The following is a 19,654-nucleotide window of genomic DNA, read 5'->3' as shown; positions in this document are numbered from 1 at the left end:
GTGATGTAAATCAGCACACAGGTAGGATGTCTTCAACAAACATTCTTCTCACTTTATTCTGCACTGGGGTCCATCGCTTTGGTGCAGTGGTAGTCAGTGCAGGAACTGGATGAAACAATTTAATTAAGATCTTTAACTCAGTGGCAGAAAAAAAGAAAAAGACATAGCTGCCATCCATCTACTTAGTTCTATTGGTAACCTTGCCCATTTTATTATGCAACTTTAATCTTTAAAAATTACCTATCTTGAGCTTCTGTGTTCACACATGCAAAATGAAGAAAACCTGTTCAAGGCCTTTGTCAGAAGCAGATGCAAACACATTGTGGGATTTAAACTATTGTGACAACATACATGGCCACACTGACTTATCTATGTGTTGGCATTTGGATACCAGAAGATGAATGTGTATTTCTTTTCCTGTTGTGGATGTATGACTCAGCTCAGGTCTCACATCAATGATTTGCAACTGATGAATAGAGCATTTATTAGAAGTGATTACAGACTTAAAGAGTCAGAGCTTTCCCTCTCAAAGATTCTGATTTTAGGTGGAATCTCTGTAAGTAGGAACAAGAATAGTAACTATGGAGTACAGGTGGCTTACAGAATAAGCAAATAGCAGTAGGTGGTAAGTGGTGGTTTAGAGGACTCTTTGGAGTGTCCTGGCTCTGGGGCGGTGTATATGGGTCTCAGGTCATAGACTTAAATGTTGAGGAACAGCCTCTGGGCTTTAGGAGGTCTGCTTAGGTTTCAATTCTGAACTCCCAGTCCCACACAGCCTGTGACAGTCGTTCATGGCATTGACGATTTCTTCCTCCAGCTTGTGCTGGAGTAGGATCTTTAGAACTGAGAGGGATTTTGTTCCCAGGGGTGATGGCCAGAGTCCACACAGACAGACTCTGCTGTGTTCATGCTTCAGTGTACTGGAGGCGTTCAGGTTTGTGCACCTGGCAAACATTAAGAGCACTTGGCATCTTTACAGTAATAACCCAAATCTAGTACCCTATTTGCCATGGTGGTTTCCATACCCTGGAACTACCATCCTATAATGGGCCAAAGTTGATAAAACACAGATAAAAATGGATGAAGCCTCCTTTCATCTGTTAAAGGTATTTTTTAAAGGCATAGATGAGGAATAAAGTATGAGTAGCCTGCCCACCCTTACATGTCATAATGCTGGGACACAGTTGAACAGGAGAATTTATTGTAGCTACAAGAAATGACAGTGTATTGACTGGTTCTGCCCCAAGGGCAGTATCAGTCAGAGGAAATTGGCCTTGATTCCCATCTCACAGTGTGTGATGCTTTTCACTATCCTCAGTTCTCTGTGAGTCTCTGGGGGGTTCTTCATTTGATTAATTAGTCAGCGAAATGATGTGTTTCTTTGAGAGAGATTTGGTCATGCACTGTGGATTGGGGGTTATCAAATGCTTAAGTGAATGAGCACCTTTTCCCTGCCATGACAGAGTTAGTTAGTTCAATATCATTAGGTGTTCAGAGGCAACAACATAGTGGCTAGGCTGTCTCCTATTAATGGTGTATAGCATCTGGCTCCTGGCTTAGGGACCTGCCCAAGAGGAAACAGGAAATATGGGCCTAGCAGTAACTTCCTCAAGTCATTCCATATTATCCTTCCATAAAGTGCTAATCCCACTCCAGGATGACTAAGGACTGCAAAATAATTAGCATGCAGAGAAAACAGAACATGAAAAAAATGAAAAACATAAGCAAAAGGCCAAGAGAAAGAGGACGATTCAGAGACCAACCCAACAATTCTGAAAAGTAAATTTCCTTCTTCTCAAAGAAAATATTCAGAGTGGTGTCTCTAAAGCATGACAGAGCACCAAAGACTCAGAGAAGTGAGTGAAACAGAAGAAAACAAAGCTGCTGCTGGCAGGATTAAGGTGGTAAAGGCAAAAAAACAGTAAAAAGACACTGGCTAAGGACTAACTGGGAAACCACAGACTAAGATCTTTCTTGAGAGCATATTCCGTGTGTGACTTGAAGACACTGTACATGGGACCAAAGGGTCACCAGAATACAGTTTCCTAGAAAAGGGTTTAGAAAAGCATGGGGAAATTAAATGATGTAAGAAAACCACATTAGTGTGCATACCAGACCTGACTGCCATTCAGACAAACAATGACATTTAGGTAAGCTTGCAGAGTTCAGTGCTGACCAGTGATTCAGGGTGATTTCCCTTTTACTTTGGGGCTCTTCACCTACCGTCCAGGTAGGAAGGCAGTAGAATCAGGCCAGATCAGCCAGTGCCCACCAACATGATCCCAGGACACTTTGGAAGTGGCTCCTAGCAGATTTTGAGTGAGACATGGTTGGGGGAGGGTAATTTATCTGCTAAATTACCCTAGTATTCAAAACAGCTGGGAGAGCATTCATATGCATGCTATCAGTCATGAAACTGAGCTTCTGTGAGTCTTTTTGAATAAGCATTTGGGATAAAACTGTTAGATGTGAAAATCTAACCCAACTTGGATCAAAGGAACCATAGTACAGAGTGTGGCATCACTGGGTGGTAATGAACCTTGGGTATGTTCAATATAAGACTGAGACCCGCCAGTTGGAGTTATAGTGGCAGCCCATAATACAAATGATGTCAACCTTGTGCATCATAGTGTAACTTAGGAAAGTCTTGATGGATAGGTAGAAGGCACACCTAAGGTGTAGTCATCCTTCTATATCTGTGGGTTCTCATCTGGTTGAGTCCACCTAGACTTCAAATGTTGTTTCTAAACATGTGCATCCTTCCTGTCATGTTTCCTAATCAGTGCAGTATAACTACTGTTGGGATTGGGGATGAATTAGAGCACCCAGGACCATGTGCATTTCTCTAGATGCTTTTATGTCATTTTATGTAGCAACTGGAGTATTCACAAATCCTGTGTCTGTAGGAGGTCCTGGAGCCAGTCCCTCGAGGGCACCAAGGGGCAGCTGTATATAATGTCCTCAAGTTTCTTAAGAAGAAGGAGAGCCAATGGTCTCTGTGAGAATGACCATTTCAATAATGTGAGTTATAACTTTAAGGTTGTTCATAATACCCTTGTTATATTTAGCTCAGTCTTAAATCCAGCTGTCTCTCAAGGAAGGAAGTGTTTCCCTGAACTTTGGTTATCTTCCTGTTTCACAGTCACATTCTTTCTTTCATTACCCTTGGAGGAAAGTGGGCAGTGTGCTAGAGGTATAGAGAATACCCGCTGAGCTGGCACTCTGGAGCAGAACATCATGGCAATAGTGAGGTGTTGCTATGGCGATTAAGCAGGTGAAGGGAGCGAAAATTAGGTACAGTCTCACTCAGAAAGGCCTGTCTGAAGAGGTGCATGGGGGAAGGCCTGCTGTAGCCAGCTTGGCTAAGGAAATGTGGTTCCTGATCCTGAACAAAGAATTGTGTTCCAGAAACAGCATAAGGACCCCAACTGCCCCCTCTCAGACCACTGAATTTGCCCTTTTTACTTATCCTTTATTAGATGGCCTCTCTACTGGGTAGTCTTGTGCCATACTACACCCTTCATGGCTTGGACTGTATTTTGGGGTTTTGTTTTGGTTTTTGTTTTTGGTTTGGGTTTGTTTTTTTTTCCTTAACAGCTTTTAGGATTGTCTGGAAGGTGATCGATGAATGAATAAGGATGGGTGACTGAATGAATGAGTGACAAAGGGAAGGGTGGAAGGTGATGGCAGGGAGACAGGAAGAGAGAAAGGAAAGAAAAAAACTTTAAGGATGTAAAGTTAATGGCATAGTAAAATGTCTCCCAAGAAATATTTTTATTTTAAATTCAATATTTTTAGCATAGACTGACTTTTGGAACCATTATGAAACCCACATTTTACAGCATGGGATTGGCCAGGCAGCTTGGTATTCTGGCATCTTCTGATAAACCACATAAGTTGTTCTAAGAGATTTCTTCAGAGCATAGTCAGAGACATAAAATTCACAGCCAAAACCTTTGTCTGTATTGATTTGAGAATAAACTAACGTGAAAGTCTACCCTGAAGGTTTGGGACGTGGAATCCCTGAGCTGGGTTTCAAGCAAAATATTCTTGTGACCTCTATCCATATCTTCATTGCTGTAAGGTTGGTTATGTCACAGGCATGGCGATGCCTGGGAGCAGGGGTATGAGTAATTAAAGTATCTCTTTAACGGCAAGATGGCTTGCATGTTGGCAGTCATAGATATAAATCTGTTATTATGCACAAGGTGGTTCTGCTTCCCTGGATTATGTGAAGAGTTGCATCAATATCTGCACCCTATAGCCGAGACAGACTCTGTCCCAGAAGCCCCGCTCTGGAATATTTCTCGGTAGATGTCCTGCTTATGTTCAAAAGAGGTTCCCAGGGCATTGTCCAGAAGGAGAGTTCTGTGAATGTTGTATTTTTTTCTTTGACCCACAAGCCTCAAAGAGAGTTTCTGGTATGTGACCAGAGCATCTTTTGAACATTGTTTTAAACTCCAGGATTCATGCCCTGTTGGCCAAGGTTTTTTCTTTATCCCTCTCTGCTTTCTGTGTACATTGGTTGAACAGGGTACATTAGATCCTAGAAACTTTCCATATAGGAGAATTTTAGTTTGGAGTGAGCCAGTTATTATCTATGAAAATTTGGATACTTCTGTTAGAGTACACATTCCTACCCTCTACTTTAGATTGAATTTGTACAAAGACATTTCCCAGAAGCTTGGGCATGATGTGTTTCTGGTGTCTGCCCAGGTGGTTCCCACAAACCTATGTGGGATTTTAGGTGACATCTCCACAGGCCATAGGAAGTCTCCGTCAATGACAATTGCAGTAGGCTATTTAAAGGGACTATTCTGTGGTTCTCTGCATGTAAAGAGACACAGCTCCAGGTTTGTGGTGTTCCTTCTTAGCACATGGGACTAGACCATCTTGGAGCCTCTCTTATCTCTTTTGTAAACTGGGTAGAGTGGTCACATTTCCAATTTTGTTTGTTGCTTCTTTGTGACCATGCTTCCATTGGTGACCAGTAGGAAATGGATGCAGTAGGGACTTCACCCTGTGGGTACTTAAGAATTCCAGGAGATGTCGCCCTGGGGTTCAGGACAGATGAACCCCAACAGAGGCCTGCTCTGGGAGCCCAGACCTGTGTCCACTGTAAGTCTCACTGTATGATTTCCCTGCTGTTTGAACCTTCCTGAGTTTCTTCATGCAACCTGCCCTGGGTGCTTCAGCTTACACAACATCAAAACAACAACAAAAAAGAAAATAGACACAGTTGGCTACCACATCTATTGGACTTCTTCTTGCTACAGATACCACCTTTGAAGCAGTGACAGACAGCCCACAAAACAGGAGAAAATATCAGTAAATTATATCTGATGAGAGCCAAACCCAGTATATATATTTGAAAAATACTACACTTCAGCTATTTAAAAAGTCCAATAAAAATTAAGAAAAGCACTTGAAATAGGCATTTCTGCAAGGAAGATGCACAGTGTCCCACGGGCACATGCAAATGCACAGCATTATCAGTCATTAGGGACTCATGAAATGAAAATCACAATGCAATACCACCTCACACCCAGTAGGAGATCTGTAATGAAAAAAGAAAAGACAAGTGTTGATGAGGTGGTGAAGAAATCAGTGCTGCCGTGTATTGCTGATGAGAATTGGAATGCTGCATCTCTGTAAAAGCAGTTGGGTAGCTCCTAAGAAACAAACAGAATTTCCATCTGACCCAGCATGTCCAGGCACAGACAGAAGAGATGTGAAAGCTTTCTCCTGAGTGTGCATTATGTGTTAATAACCCAAAGGTGGATCCAATCCAAATGTCCACCCACCGATGCCTGGATAATTAGAATTTAATGCACATGGCACATTGTGTTCTGTGGTGTATAATGGCATATTAGTCAGGAAATGAAGTACTGATAAGTGTTGGCCCTTGAAAGCATGGAAAGTTGTCCAGCTACAAAAGATTATACATTGTATGATTCTATTTACATGAGAGAAAATGGCACTTTACAGAATTATAAGATACATTAGTGGTTGTCTGAGCTGGGAAGCCTCAGAAGGGCTGGCCAATGACTGAGGAACATAAGGTATCTTCAGGGTGGCAGAAATATTCTTAATTTAAATTGTCTTTAGAGTTACGTCACTCTGAGAGTATGATAAAATCTTCTGAACTATACATATTAAATAGATAAATTGTCTGCTTAGGTACAGCATATCATAATTAAGTTGACTAATAAATAAAACAAATCAGACTCCAAATTCCAAGGATGAACTTGCCCATCTTATATGTCTGAGTCCCTGACCAGGCAAGGGGACAAAGGCTGCAAAAAAGAAAAATGTGTGTATGTATGAAGACGACAAATGTTGTTTTCCTTTAATCCTGACTTTAAGAACAACGGTTAGCATTAAAATGAAGAGATGCATGTGAGTCATTCAACACAGTGCTTGGCATGCTGGACAGATCAACTCCAATGGCTACATCAGTGTCACTGTGCCCTGTACGAAGTAAAGCTCAGAACATAGTCAATGAAGAGCACTGCCTCAAGAAATGAGAGAAATGCCAGGGTGAAAACACTGAGTTCCAGTGTGTCTTTTTAAGGGAAAAACTAGGTATTTAATTCCTGATGTGGGGCACTGTATTGTTTAATTTTTGTCAGCCTGACACAGGATAAAGTCTTCTGGAGGGAGTGACCTCAGCTGAGAAGATGCCTCATCAGACTGGCATGTGGGCAAGTCTCTAGGACAGTCTCTTGATTAATGATTGATGGGAGGGTCTAGCCCACTGTGGATGGGGTAGTGCCACCCGTGGACAGATGGTCTTCAGGATGCAAAAAAGGAAGTTGAGTGAACTATGGGGAGCAGGTTGGTAAGCAGTGTCCCTCCATATACTCCAGTTCCTGCCCCTGAGTTCCTGCCTTGAGTTCCTGCCCTGCCTTCCCACTATGCTGTAAGATGAAATAGGTGCTTTCCTCCCCAAGCCATTAATGGTTGTAGGGTTTATCACAGCAATAAAAAGCAATAGGTACTTTCTTCTTAAACCCAGAGATGGGAAATTCCTTTCACATACATATGGAGATGGTTTTGCCTGTCTCTTGGTAGTGATGTGTAGCAGCCATTATCTGCTGCTGTGAGGATTTGTTGGTTTCTGTTCAATTTTATTATCATCAGTCTCCACAGTTTTTTTTCCTGTGATGTAAGATATTAGATGATTGCAGACAGAAGCAGACAACAAAAAATGTTTAAAGGCAGACTGGGACCAGAGTGAGCTTGTTGTGACTGGCCTTTGTAGGTGACATACAAAACAAGAGCTGCATTCAGCCTCTCAGATTCCAGATTCTGTCATCTGTCATGAGGAAGGTACTGCCCACATACTGAGGTGACAGCTAAGGACCAGGTGCTTAAGACGCTGTCCACCTGAGAGGCAGTCACAAAACCATGTGTACTGTAGTTTGCATTTTCACAATCAAAATGTATGTTATAAAATATTAGATGCTGTGTTACTTAATATTTGTAAGTACTTATATATCATATACCAAAATATAGGCAGATGTAAAGATGTAAGTATGTTTTGAGTTGTGAACAGAGTAGCCCATCATTCAGAGATGAATAATCTTTGTGGATAAAGTCAAATTCATTGAAATTTTAAATCTTACCACAGATAACACTATTCTGTTGGATTATTCTAGAGAGATACAGCTCCTCCTAGTTATGCCCTTCTCTCTAAGCATTTACAAAACATTCCTGTGAATTAATAAATGAACTCATTGATTAAAACTTTTCTTCTGGTAATCTTAGAGCCACGAAAGATTGGCACAAATGTTCCTCCTTTTATATATACTCTTGCATCTAACCTGTTGCTTAGGCTTGTGCACAAATGCCTTACTCTTAATGGTCAGGTGCTATATCAAGCCGTTCTGTTCATCTTAAAGATGTATCTAGACTTTCAGCGTACTCACAGTTTACAATAGCAGTGCTTTATACCCTTCTCTTTGAATGTTATGCCCTAGCCTGGAGTCACTGGTAGAGCGCTTGTCTGGCATCCATGAAGTCATGGCTTCTCTCCTAATCACTTTAAAAAAGATTTTAGGTTTTATAATATAAATCCCATGCTTGGATTAATTTGTTATTATTTTAAGAAGCAAAGTTACTGCATTTTCTAATTTGGCAAGCTATTACATTTATGGACTATCTGCCTCCTTTCACTCCTACTTCTAATCATGTAGTTTCTATGTGGACTCACATCTCCTGTATTATCTTTCCAAGTCCCCCACTCTGGCACTGAGACAACAGTCTGTCTTCCACCTCTTCTCATCCAGTGTGATATGTGTCATCCAGTGGCTCGGAGGAAATAGTTCTACCGAAGCCCAACTCAATACAGGGCTTCACAAATAATTATTACGGATATTTTACAGTGGTAGACTTCTGACATGTGCCCATTTCTGTGTCAATCATAGTAAGTCCTGGTATGTTTTCATAATAGACAATGCAAAAACCTTAGTGGCTTAGAGAAGATTATTTATCACTCCTGCTACTTGTTTACTCTTGGTTAGGAAGAGCCCCTGGGATGTCAACCAGAGTAGCACAGATCCTTGCTGTTGGCCAAGAAAGAGACAGCATGGGGATCAGGCAGCTCTCTGACTCCTATATGAAAGACCAAACCGCATCTGCCTTCTCCTGATTAGCATATAGTTGAGGCCCATGACCTCACCTATAGAGACAAGGCAACTACCCTCTATCTAGAAAGAGAGAAGCCAGACACACTCAGTTGGTGTTATCAGTGACTACCACAGTGTCCTTCACCAGGGAAGAGTAATGATTTCCTTTTATTTTTCTTTATAAATAAAAGTAGAGTCAATCCTTACACCATAACTATTTGTTCCTATACATTTTGTTTTGTTTTTCCCCTTTTATTGAAAATAGATCTTTTCTCACATAACATATGGCTTCACCTCCCTCCTACTCTTCCCAGTTCCTCCCCATCCACCCTTCCATCCTGGTCCACCCCTTTTCTGTCTCCCACTAGACAATAAATGGGCTTCTAAGGGATTATAATAATAAAATAAAATAAAATAAGATGAAATGAAAACTAAACACATCAGGATTGGACAAAATAAACAGAAGGAAAAGAGCCTAAGAGAAGGCACAAGAAACAGAGACCCATTCATTTGTACACTAAGGATTTCCATAAAAAACACTAAACTGGAAGCCATAATATATGCTCAAAGGACCTGTAGGTAAAAATAAAGAAGAAAAATATTATTTAAGAAAAATAAAAAGTGATCAGATAAAATTTTAAAAAATAAGAAAGTCCTGGCATAATGTTATGAGACAAGGGGACCCTCTAAAGAGTTCCTCTGTTGGCCATCTGCTACTGGGCATTCAGTCTAGCCTTTAGAATAGTGTGTTTCCCCAGTGAGACTCCCTTGGAGGAAATTACATTTTCATTTTCAAGTGGTTATCAATTGGATATTGCTTCTGGGTTAGAGATGGGGCATCTGTCTACTTTTTCTTTCAACTCTAGGACTCCATTTGGCACAAACCCACATAGGCCCTTTGCATGCTACCTCAGTCTCTGTGAATTCGTATGTGCATTGATTATATTAATATACAGGACCTTGTTTTCTTGGTGTCCTTCATCCCCTCTGGTCTTAACACCTTTTCTGTTTTTTCCACATGGTTCCCTAAGCCCTGAGGGGAGGAATTTGATGAATACATCCCATTTAGGGCTGAGTGTTTCAAGGTCTTTCACTTTCTGCTTATGGTCTCTGTATTTGTTCCCATCTGCTGCAGGGTGAAGCTTCTCCATGGCTTAGCTAGGCACTTATCTATAAGAATAACAGAATGCCAGTAGGAGTCATCTTATTGCTGCTTGTTGTTGTTACTGTTTTTAGAACAGTAGTATTCAATTTTACCCTGGGCCCCTGGGCTCTAGTCTCAGGTTGTTAGTCACCTGAGCAGTGTCGTCTATGACTTCTATCTCATGGAGTGGGCCTTAAGATGAATCCGATGTTGGCTGGCCACTCCCACAAACCTTGTCCCACTATTGCCATAGCATATCTTGCACACAGGACCACATTTTGGATTAATAGGTTGTGACTGGGTTGGTGTTTACTTTTCTTTTTTGGTAGTGTACAGAATACTTTCCTGTACCAAAGATTCTAGAACAGCAGTTTTCAATCTATGGGTTGTGACCCCTTTGTGGGTTAAACGACTCTTTCATAGCAGTTTCCCAAGACCATTAGAAAACACAGATATTTACATTCAGTTAGATTATTTCAGTTAACCTTCATATTTGTATATATTTTAGGAAGTTTCTACTATATTAGGTTTTCATATTACCCTCCAAATGGCCCTTAATTTTAGCATCCCCCTCCTTCCTTCCCTTACTCACTGATCCTCTTGTTCAAGTGCTCCCATTCCATATATAGCTGTTTATTTTATCTCCCTTTCATTACAAGATTTTTCTGCCCTTCTTAGTCCCTTAACTCTGTACTAATGGTTCTCAACATGTGGGTCATGACCCCTTTGGCGGTCTCATATCAGGTATCTTACATATCATATATTTACATTATAATTCAGAACAATAGCAAAATTATAGTTATGAGGTAGAAATGAAGTAATTTTATGGTTGAGGGTCATCACAACATGAGGACTATATTAAAGGGTCACAGCATTAGGAAGGTTGAAAACTAGTGCTCTATACCTAGCTTCTGTGGTTCTACAATATGTAGCTTGGTTATTATCGACTTAACAGTTAATATCCACACATAAGCAGACTTTGTCTTTTTGGATCTGGATTACTTCACATAGGATTATTTTCACTATTTACATCCATTTATGTGAATTTCATTGGTTTTTAATTGCTTAATAATAATCTATCGTGTTAAATGTATCAGATTTTCTTTATCCATTCTTCTGTTGAGGGGCATCTAGGCTGTTTTCAATTTCTGGTTATTATGAATAGAGCATCAATGAACATGGTTAAGTACATGTGTCTTTCTGTATGTTTTGTTTTAAAAGATAGATTTTTAAATTTGACTCTAATTTATACCTGCTGGGAGAATTAAAATCAGCTTTCCCCAGTAGACTATATGAAGCACTCCAGGTCGGGCCTCGTGTACAATAGTTAACCAACATATAATTGGACTCCACAGTTTTTTTTTTGTGTGTGTTCTTTTATTTGGTTACAGTTTTTTGTTTGTTTTTATTTTTTATTTTTGTATGCGGTTTTATTCTGTTTTCTTGGTTTGGGGATGTTGTTCTTGTATTGGGTTTTGTTTGTTTTTTGAGAACAAACTTAAAGTTGGGTGGATGGGTGGGGAGGATCTAAAAAGACTTGGGGGAAGGGAATGATATGATCAAAATATATTTAAATTAAAAATAATAATAAAGAAAAAAGAGGAAATTTACATCAGGATAGCCTCTAGCCCAGGACAGGCATTCTTACTTTATCCTCAGTGCTATAACAAAATGCTGTATAGTGAGTGATTTATAAGAAATGGGCATTTATTTCTCATAGCTATGGATGCTGAGAAAACCATAATTAAGGCACCAGTGACTCTGTGAGTAAGAAGGGTTCTCTGCTCCATGGAGGGTGCCTTGCTATATCCTCACCTGATAGAAGGCAGAAGAGTGAAAAGAATGAACATTGTGATCCACCTGGATGGATGGAAGAGGGAGGCATCTCTGAGAAATCTTTTTTACAAGAGAATTTATCACCTTCATGAAGGAGAAGACCATCTCTTCATAGTACACTATGGGATTTAAAATTTGACCTATTGACATGGAAGCTCATGTGCATTTGAACCTTGGTAGGGTGATGCCTGTTTGTGTGTGACTGTGAGAGGCAGGTGGACAGCAGCAGCTTGGTACACTCTGCAGCCTTGACACAAGTATGGCTTCACCTGTGAGCATGAGGAGTTGGTGCACTCTGCAGTCAGGGTGTAGGTATGGCTTAGCAAATAATCAGGTTTGAGGTGTGAAGCAAAATTATCTAATGTCTTGGGCTGCCTTGGCCCCTTAGTGGCCACTTCCTGCCCACCCTTGTGTTGGATAACTTTTATCTATGGGTGAACCCAATTAAGTGACATACAGACCATGGTTAAGTCTGCTATCCTTCTTACCTGATATTACTAGCAGTGAACTTTTTTTTCAGTGTTGTGGGGGTCTTTATTAGTCAGACATCCCTTGGTTTATTGCCCAGGTGACCAAGAAGAGTCCATACAGCATGGCTATCGCCAAGGTCAGGAAGGCCAGCAGGCTCAGTGGGGCAGCAGCTCCTATGATGGGGGTTCCGGGGCCTTTGCTGGAGGAAGGTTCTTGGGTTGCCTGCTCCTGCCATGGCTGGGACTTGTGTTGGTTGTGGTCAGGGATGTAGTGACTGTGGCAGGATATGGCCTTGGCTTGGTTGTTCCTGCAGTGGCTGCAATATTATACATGGGCTTGACAGTGCTAAAGAACCTGGCGTGTTTATCCACCCACTGCAGGAGGACCCGTGGCTTCCACTGACAGATGCTGAGCAGGGCAAGAACATCACCTTCAGCGGTGTGAGAGTCCATTGGTGCTTGTCCATACAGGCGGGTATAGATGCAGCCCAGGCTGTAGCTCTTACTTGGACCATGCTCTGAGGAACTGCTAGGTTGTTCCAAGGCCTTTAGGGCAGCAATGCTATCTACACAGAAGGTATCATCTAGAGGACTTCTAATGCTCAGCATAGCAAGCTCTGCCTGGAGCAGGGGAAAGTCGTAACAGTCACCATTGTGTGCCACAAGACAGCAGGGCTGTGGTTGGCACCGCAGGAAGGCTTAGAACAGGCTGGCCAAGTTGTCGTAGAAGCACTGACATCCATTTACTTCCAGCTCAGCTGTGTTCAGACCTGTGATCTCACTGGCTGCAGGGCTACAGGCTTTCCCCGGAGCAATGCATAGAGAGAGCTTGTCCACCACACAGGGTGGTTTGGGCACTGGAGGCGGCTGTCCTGCAGAGATGGAGGTGTTCTCCAGGGCACATCTGTGGACAGCCAGCAGGCACAGCTCTGTGATCTTAGGCTGAGAGAAAGGCAGGCCAGTGGCTTCCAGGTCCAGAAGATGAGGGTCTGCATGGGGCCGTGGGGCAGGGCCTGTGAGAAGCAGGCAGCAGGGCACTGTTGGTTCTGCTGCTGGCCCCAGTGGCTCTGGAAGTGAAACTCAGCAATGAACCTTTTTAAAAGTATCTTTATTTTACAACTTTTTTTGTTTTGTTACCACAGAAATTTCATGAACCTCTGTTGTAGAAGGTTTCTTGTCTGCCAGGTCCCACAGCCATCTTGCCTCAAATAAGCACATGGATGCTGTATTAATTATAAAACTGTTGACTGATAACTAGGGCTTCTTATTGTCTAGCTCTGTCTTAATTAATTATTAACCCATTTCTATTAATCTATGTATTTCCGCATGGTCTCATCTTACTGAAGAAATCCAGGTGCATCCTATCCTGGTCCTTCCATGTGTCTCTTTCCAGTGCCTCTCTGCCTATATCCCCATAATTTTCCTGGTCTGGTAAGTCTGCCTATCTTCTTGCCTGGCCAATCAGTGTTTTATTCATCAATCAATAAGAGAAACATATATACAGAAGGACATCCCCCATCAAACCTCTTGCCACATTTGAACATGATATTTGTGGCAAACTAAATCCATGTTTCTGGGCCATGGTTCCAGATTATTTGATTCCAGAGTAAACTGTCCTTTGTTCCTTTGAGGTAAAATGTTTTTTTTTCAATATCAAATTACAATACTGGACACTATAAAAGTATGCAATTTTGTGTGTCACTTTAAAGTCAGCAAAGGAAACAAAACCCATTGCATATCTATTCATTCTGTTGAACTTATTCTAGTCTGTGTGTTCTGAAGGGGTTCACGAGCCCCCACCCTGGCTGAGGAGCCATTGACAGTTGATGGCTTCTGGGTAACGAGAGCCAGTTTTTGTTAAAGTTGTGTCCCCTTGTAGGTCAACTGTACTCCATGCCCATGAGCTCTATATATGGTCAGTGCAAATTGGGCTGGGTAGGCAGTTTTTAAAAGAAGATACAAAGTTGTGAAGATCTGGGAGGAATTAGGGGGAGTAGTTGGGATAAATATGATAAAAATATATTGTAAGCATATATGAAGTTCTTTTTTTTCTAAGACAGGCTATCTCTGTGTGGCTTTGGAGCCTGTCCTGGAACTAGCTCTTGTAGACCAAGCTGGTCTCGAACTCACAGAGACCCGCCTTCCTCTGCCTCCCAAGTGCTAGGGCACATATGAAATTCTTAAAGCATCAGAAAAATATATTTTAAAAATTTTTCTCCATGTTGAAAACCCTTAATCCCATATCTTCTATGTTTCCATAAAATGCATAAGTTATTTTGAACTGTAGTTGCCTTTTTGTGCTCAGAACACTAGAACTCATTCTCCCTCCTATAGGCTTCCTTTCTTCTGTTTTGGGTTCTGATAGTGTGATTCTGCAGTTTTGTTGTCATCACGAGCAGAACTGACAGGAGTTCTTTAGGTCTTTTGCTTTGCCTGTGGTATATATTTGTTGTCATGTGACCAGTACCTTCTTGCTGTTCAGGTCCTCTGCCAAGTACCCCTCTGAAGAGCATCCCCTCTGGTGGGTAGGCAGACACTGATACAGACTAAAAATTTAAGATTATTTAAAAAATCTTGTATGCACAATGGAAATTCTGGAGCTATTTGTTTGCAATGGATTTACTCTGGAAGTCTTGGGTAGTAAGCATCCCAATATATACTTAATATTAGATCCCAAATTAAAACTATTTTCCTTAATAAGATAGTAAAGGGGGAAAAGGTAACTACCCATTGTTGTGGTAAAATACCTAACAGAAGAAATTCAAGTAAGAGATTTATTTTGACTCATAGTTTGATGGTAAAGACCATTTGACCTTACAGCCAGGAAGGCAGGAGTGGTGAATGCTGCTGTCAAATTCCCTAGCAGTGCCCCATAGAATAATGCTTCCACATTTAGGGTGGGTCATTCCACCTTAATTAATGATGTCTAGAAACATATCACAGACAGAAACAGAAGCTTGTCTCCTAGGTGAGTCTAAATTTTGTCAAGTTGAAAATCAGCATTAGCCATCATACAGTAGTCTCGCTTATTGGTTGTTTTGCTTTCTAGTTTCAGTACCCAAGATCAACAGTATTCTTAAATGATTAAGGGAAAAATTCCGGAAACAATTCCCAAGTTTTAAGTTGTATGCTGTTCTAAATAGTTTGATATAATTGCATACCATCCTACCTGAAAAAGGAGTCATTCCTTTGTCCAATGAATCCACACAGTATATGCTAACTGTTCATGGGCCAGCTTTTTTTCTTTTTTTTGAGTTTCTTTTTTATTATTATTATTATTTATTTTTAAGTTTATATTTAGATTAGAAACAAGGTTGCTTCACAAGTCAGTTCCAGGTCCCTCTCCGTTTCCCTCCCCTCCTCCCATGCCCTCCCCCCCAGCCCCCCCAATATCCCCTCATTTCCCCAGGGAGGGTAAGGCCCTCCATGCGGGTGTCCATAGTCTGTCATTTCATCCAGGGCAGGGCCTAGACCCTCCCCCAAGAATTCAGGGTGAGAGTGCATCTCACATTGTTGGATGAGAGTCCAAAGTCCATGTGTATTCTCGGGATGAATACTGATCTACTGCCCAAGGCTCAATAGATTACCTAGGCCTCCTCACTGACACCCACATTCAGGGGGTCTTGATTAGTCCCATGCTGGATTCCCAGGCATCAGCCTGGGATTCAAGAGTTAACCCTTGTCAGGTCAGCTGTTTCTGGGGGGTTAAACCAGCCCAGTCTTAATCCCTTTGGTCATCAGTCCTCCCATTCTGTTACTGGCTTTCTTGAGTTCAGCTCAGTGCTTAGCCATGGGAGTCTGCCTCTTCTTCCATCAGCCACTGAATGAAGTTTCTGTTTCCCAGACTCTCTGGCCATGGGATTGTAGGCTGGCACTCCCCAGATCTATGTCTAAAATCCATATATGAGAGAGTACATGCCATGTTTCTCTTTTTGTGACTGGGTTACCTCACTCAGGATGGTTTCTTCTAGTGTCATCCATTTGCCTGCAAATCTCAGGATTCCGTTGTTTTTTTTTTCTGCTGAATAGTACTCCATTGTGTAAATGTACCACATTTTCTCTATCCACTCTTCGGTTGAGAGGCATCTAGGTTGCTTCCAAGTTCTGGCTATTACAAATAATGCTGCTATGAACATAGTGGAACAGACATCCTTGCTGTATGAATGGGCATCTTTTGGATATATGCCCAAGAGTGGAGTTGCTGGGTCTTGTGGTAGGTTTATTCTCATGGGCCAGCTTGTATTTATCCCATTGACTCTTGAAGTATCACAATTCTTGTTGCCAAGCAACCCTTGTTTTGTTTGATAATGGCTTCCAAGTGAAATCTAGTCATTTGAATATGCCAAAGAAATGGCATTAAATGAAAACATGAGCACAGTAACATATTTGAGAGAGAAGACTCACAAAATTTTTATTACAAGGCATTCTAATTGCTCAATTTTATCATTACAAATTAATCTCTTATCTTTTCAAATTTATAATTTACACTTAATCATAGGTATGCATATATATGGGAAATATAATATATTTGTATTATCTGAAGGCTCAAGTATCCACTGTTGTCTTGGATTGTATATCCATTGATAAAGGGGAATGCTTTAGTATTGCATAGTTTGTCCCACCTCTTTCAAGAAAAAAACAGAATACGTCTTTTGGACACTTCAAGAACACACTTGAATTACATGTCTCTAGTTGGACCCAATGTTGCCTTAAATTAATGGGACTTCCAAAGCTGCTGCTGCTTTTCATCTTCTGACATAAGGCAGTGTCTTAGTTAGGGTTTCTATTGCTGGGTTAAAGCCCAGGGCCAAAAGTAACTAGGAGAGGAAAGATTTGTTTCATCTTACACCATATAAATCCATCACTGGGGAAAGCCAGGCAGGAAGTCGTGGTGGGAACCTGGTTATAGAAGCTGATGCAGAGGTCATGGAGGAGTGCTGCTTACTGGCTTGCTCCTCATGGCTTGCTCAGTCTACTTTCTTATAGAACCCAGGACCACAAGCCCAAGGGTCTCCCCACCTACAATGGGCTGGACCCTCTGCCATCAATACCTAATTAAGAAGGAACCCTACTTGGTTGTTTGCCTACAACCTAATCTTATGGAGACATTTTTTCAATTGAGTCTCCCTCCTCTCAGATGACTCTAGTTTCTGTGAGGTTAACATAAAACTAGACAGGACAGGCAAGAAAGTAGCTGGAATATTCACCTCCACCTCACTCACCCTGGGTACCAACAGACCTGGTCTGGAGATAGTCCGAAAGGAAACTCCTGCAGGATATTCTGGCTCCTCTCAGCCCTTCATGGAAGGCTAATGCAGAAGCACTGGATGCCCAGTGCACCGATACACAAATCTGTCAGATAACCTTGAACTAGTTCCTCAGATAGACATTTGCTCATCTGTGAGACAGGAGAGCTGTGCGTCATTCCAGCTGCCCTTGAGGAATGGCTGTGGTGAGGACGTGGGTGAACAGATGTGAAAGGTCACACACATTTGGGAATGAAAAGTGACAGGGCCACCCTATTTCCTGCAGCAGGATCTATCTTCTGTCTGTTGCCCAGCCTCTGCCCAGAGGCCTGTCATAATGGTTCCTTCTGCTCCATCATGGCAGGGGCTGTTTTGAGAAGTTCCTACATTCCATGGATTTGTGTGATTACAAGCATAGAGTGCTATCTCAGGGTCGGAGTGTGGCAGGAGGTAGCTTCAGGGCTCAGGAATTCTGTGTTTAAGGATGGGACTCTGTTGGAGATGTTGATTACGTTCACCTGGAGACTGAAAATGTGATTCCTGTAGCTGGGAGTTTATTCCGACCTCATCAGGGTGGGCTGTTTGTCTAGAACTGTGGAATTAAAAGCACACCCCTAGCCATTGCTTGCATGGGTGGGTTCATGTCAGTGAACAAAAGGTTTGAACTTTATTTAAGATGGGCAAAAAGAGAAGGGTGGGTGGGGACTCTGCAAAGAGCGACAAGCAAAAGGCTGATCTTCCTGAAGGAAAGAGGGAAGGTAAACTACAAGGATGGTGAGAGGACGCCTTCTACACAAAGACTTTTATAAGTTGTGAGAGAGAGGAGGAATACAACACTTTCAGAAGATTAATATTGAGTTCATTTCTGGAAACAAACAATTTCATAACTCTTTACGATTGCTCTAACACTAAAAATTATTTAATTAAAACAAAGCAAAAAGAAAAAACTACTTGGCAAACATGAAAAGAAATTAGGCATAATTAATGTTTAGAATTTGATTCTCAATAATGTGTAAGCTATGCTAACACTGAGCAGGGTTCATTGAACAATATCACATGAACAGGGTTGCAGTAAGTCTACCATGGTCATCATTAGTGCCCTTGCCAGTGTTCCAACTCCCACCTGTGTGACAAGTGATCAGGGCTGACTCTTAAATTTCTGTGGTAGGGTGAACCCAGGAGTTTGATGCTAATCTGAGAGCAGTGAGTTGGACCTATGTGTGTGACTTGTGGGATGAAGCATTTAATTGTGGTTAAGCTAGAACTATACAAAACAGCTGTGGATCTAAGCCCTTGGAGTGCTAGGTATTGGGCAGAGGAGAGCCCTTGGGCCAATGTTCCTGGGTGCTTTTTGTCTCTTTGTCTCTGCATTATTATCAAGTTAATCCATCTTAGAATTGAGCACTGTGATGATCTCTGGCTGCTGCCAGAATTTCTAGTGAAAAAATATTTTCAGGCATCTCCAAGTAGATGTTCCTGGTCCAGATGTCATGGCAAAGGCAAGAATAGAATTTGGTATGGGTATTCCAGGAGATGCATATTTATCAAAATGTTTTGAAACTAGATAGCTGACCAAAATGGTGAACTGGAAATTTACCAAGTTATGTTTCCTGATGTTAAAATAAATATATATGATTACAAAATAAAATGAGTCTGGGGAGTGCCAGCCTACAATCCTATTGCCAGAGAGTCTGGGAAACAGAAACTTCATTTACTGGCTGGTTAAGTACTGAGCTGAACTCAAGAAAGCCAGTATCAGAGAGGGAGGACTGATGATCAAAGGGATTAAGACTGGGCTGGTTTAACCCCCAGAAACAGCTGACCAGACAAAGGTTAACTCTTGAATCCCAGGCATCAGCCTGGGAATCCAGCATGGGACTGATCAAGACCCCCTGAATCTGGGTGTCAGTGAGGAGGCCTAGGTAATCTATTGAGCCTTGGACAGCAGATCAGTACCCATCCCAAGTATACACACGGTCTCTGGACTCCCATAGAACAATGTGAGGTGCACTCTCACCCTGAACTCTTGGGGAAGGGTCTAGGCCCTGCCCTATATGAAATGACAGACTATGGACACCCCCATGGAGGGCCTCACCCTCCCTGGGGGAATGAGGGGATAACGGGGGGGGGATGGGGGGAGGGCACGGGAGGAGGGGAGGGAAAGGGAGAGGGACCTCGTACTGACTTGTGAAGCAACCTTGTTTCTTATCTAAATTTAAAATGGAAAATAAAAAAAATTAATAATTAAAAAAAAAGATGTTAATTAGATATCTGTAAAAACTGGAAAATATTTTCAAATACATCTGATAAACACGTGAAAAAAAATAA

General features: G+C 41.6%; 1 protein-coding gene and 1 pseudogene across 3 annotated transcripts in view; one reads left to right on the top strand and one right to left on the bottom strand.

The window, feature by feature from the left end:
- Positions 1 to 19,654, top strand: part of Otud7a (OTU deubiquitinase 7A) — a 356,745-nt gene that overhangs the window by 39,050 nt on the left and 298,041 nt on the right. The window lies entirely within an intron of this gene.
- Positions 12,148 to 13,209, bottom strand: LOC101828137 (annotated as a pseudogene).

Source organism: Mesocricetus auratus, unplaced genomic scaffold (genome assembly GCF_017639785.1).
Source record: "Mesocricetus auratus isolate SY011 unplaced genomic scaffold, BCM_Maur_2.0 Super-Scaffold_4256, whole genome shotgun sequence".
Taxonomy (NCBI): domain Eukaryota; kingdom Metazoa; phylum Chordata; class Mammalia; order Rodentia; family Cricetidae; genus Mesocricetus; species Mesocricetus auratus.
The sequence above is the reverse complement of the archived record's forward strand: the minus strand, read 5'-3'. Positions and strand labels throughout refer to the sequence as shown.